Here is a 3,049-nt window from a genome sequence, read left to right as displayed (position 1 = left end):
TCACCTCCCTGTTGGTGATCCTGAGGAGAGGGAGAGGAGAGGACACAGAGTCAGAGGAGAGTGCTGAGGTGTAAAACGCAACACGAACAAAAAACACGAAAATAAATTATAAATCGTTAAAGATTTAGATTATTTTTTTCTTACATACAAAAAAAAATATTTGTTTGAACCATTGCTTGATTGTAATAATAAATGTGACCTCTCTTAGGAAGAAATTCTTTTTACAAGTTCACAGGGAATTTTTTTATAATCCTCAATGCCAAAAAAACACACCCAGTTGCAACTCTAGGCATTTTTACAACTACAGTTTTGGACTAATTTCAACAGAAAAGTGTTGGAGGAGGCCTTCTGTGCCTGTAAATAATTACAACGGAATAAATTGACAATAAAACACACGTAACCAAAGCCTAAAAGCTACATTTGATAGTAAGGTAATTACATTTGGGAAATCGTTCCAAAACGTAAAAAAAGAAAAAAGAAAAAAAAAAGTAAATCAATACATTGTCTGTTTTGAGTTTTTGTCCAATACAATAAATTGTGAGGTGGGACTTTTTAATTAGAAAAAAAGCATCCCGGAAGAGAAGTTTCTTAACATTTCTGTTCTAAAATGTGAAACGCTAAACTGCACAATAACATCAAAGGATAAAAAGAGTTGAATTAATTACAGCTAATTTAAAATATTACGAAACAGGTTGAACAACAATATATTAGAGGCGGGGGAAAAAACAGCTCCATCAACTAATAAACTCGTTCCCTGTTTCTTAAACTGGAATGTAATGAATATAATTGCTTCTTGGGAAATCAGAAAGTTAACTTAGAGCATTCTGATTCTCCTCAGTGAACTACTTTCTTTTTCTAGTTAATGAATAAACATCTGTTAAATTAACCAGAATGAGAATGAAAGTTTGCGCGCTTCTGTGACAGACTAAATCCACTCAAAACACTTGTCCTGAACAAATTAAAAACAGTGACTTTTTACTCAATCTAAAAGCGCAAAGGTCAAGTTTTGACCCTCTTATATTCGAAGCATTCAAATGTTCTCAAAGCCTTTACGTCGTTTCTAACCCGAGAACAGTTTTCCAGCCGAAGCGCACAAGTTCCCTCACTTTAGAAAAAAGAAAAGAAAACTACGACAAAGCTTCACAGCCCACAGAACACATGGCAATCAAAGAACCAATTAAAACAATTAAAACAAACTAAGCTGTAATCACTTGCGTTATCGCGCAGCATCAGACGGCACTTACCGCGTGGAGAGCGAGATTTATTTCGCCGTCAAGCAACTCTCTCCTTCTTTTCAACTTCTTTTAAATTGTAAGGACGCTGCACTTTCTCTCCCGGTCGCGCAGGAAAGTGAGAAGAGAAGAGGGGAGAGGAAAAAAAACGAGCAGCTGCGGGCAGCGTCGGCTTTTCCAGTCTTCCTCCAGATGTTGCGAGTGTTGAATAGTGAGTGGTCGCCAAGATGTGGGGAGTTTAGAGGGGTGTTAGTCGCTGCGTCTCTGGGCTGGATCAGAGCATCAGTGAGTGGACTGGCTGCGGGTCTCTGTTGGTCTCTCCTTCATGCGCTCCGTGTGACAATCTCTCCCCCCCCTCTCCCTCTTTCCCTGCCCTCTTTCTCTGGAGTCCCCCCACCCCTCTCCGCTGCTCTCTCCCCCTCGATGGACACATTCAATTCCTTTTCCCCTCGTGTGTTAGAGTGAAATTGATTCAAAAGAAAAAAAAATACAGTATTCAGTTTGGCCAAAGAAAAGACAAGATAACTTAGAGGTGCCAGAACATATACCTGCAAATACAGAATCCAAAATATATATCTGGATTCTTCATGCATCCTTTCTTATAATGATCATTATCTTATTAGTCTACAACGATACATGACTTTCATGGGAATTACACCTGAAAACACTTTCAAATCTGGAGGATCACATCCAACCAAACAAATCTATTAGAAAGGACATACATCAACTATCTGAAGACATTTCTCTATAAGAAAGAGCTTAAATTCAGTGCATAGGTATACGAGTTAACCCCCCTAAGTCATCACTTTCCCTGTGTGTGTGTGTGTGTGTGTGTGTGTGTGTGTGTGTGTGTGTGTGTGTGTGTGTGTGTGTGTGTGTGTCACTGCTTTACAGTGAATGGCAGGTGATGGAGTTATCGTTTCCTCGCTGGCTCACTGAGCCTGTACAGTCTCCAGCATGTTTGATTGACACTCGGGAACATTCCCTTTTGATGAGACACAATGCTAACCAATGGTATTATTTGTCACAGATAATCTGCTTTCAACTCCAACACATTAGACACAGCGTAATATCTGCATTATTCATATCTGATTTCCAGCACAATGTCAGAAAGCACAGCTCAGAGCGCCACAAATCAGCCCAAATCACTCTTAATTTGTTTTTATCGGTATTGGTATTGCTTAAAGACTTTTTGAAATAATGTAATTGAAATAATTCCTTATTCCCCGGAGCCAATCCAGAGGCTTTACACTGCTAATCTAATGTGACACGCAATTTCCGTCTCTCAGACGATTGCTTCCCCTCAGGTCCCTGTCTTTAATGAACAGCCATTTGGCTGTGAGCCTGTGTGCGTGCATATGTGTGTGTGTGCAATCAGAGAGCAAGAAAGAGTCCCGAGATAGGAAATGAGTGAATTGGGAATATCACAGCCAAGAAGAGGACACAAGGAGGAGGCTTGTAGCTGGAAATCAGTGGGGTTCAGCGCGCTAACTCAGCCTGAAAACAACTGGATGTTGGGATTTAAAAAAACAACAAATATTGACTCTCTTGCCTACGTTGAGGAGAACCATGATATTACCTGGACACTTCATCTGCACCTTACATCCATATAATGATCACTGAGATGAAACTTCCCATGTGAGCCTCTTCTTCTCACACCTAAAGACAGCTGGTGGGCGAGGAGGCGGAGGGCCAGACGGCAGATGCAGACCTTGGATATGGACACATAAACCAGAGTCCAGACGGTGTCTGTAACAGTCTTGCCCTCGGACCAATATGGGAGCATGTAACACATGTCTTCCTTGTGACAAGGCAAG

The sequence above is a fragment of the Pholis gunnellus genome (genome assembly GCF_910591455.1).
Source record: "Pholis gunnellus genome assembly, chromosome: 4".
Taxonomy (NCBI): Eukaryota; Metazoa; Chordata; class Actinopteri; order Perciformes; family Pholidae; genus Pholis; species Pholis gunnellus.
The sequence above is the reverse complement of the archived record's forward strand: the minus strand, read 5'-3'. Positions refer to the sequence as shown.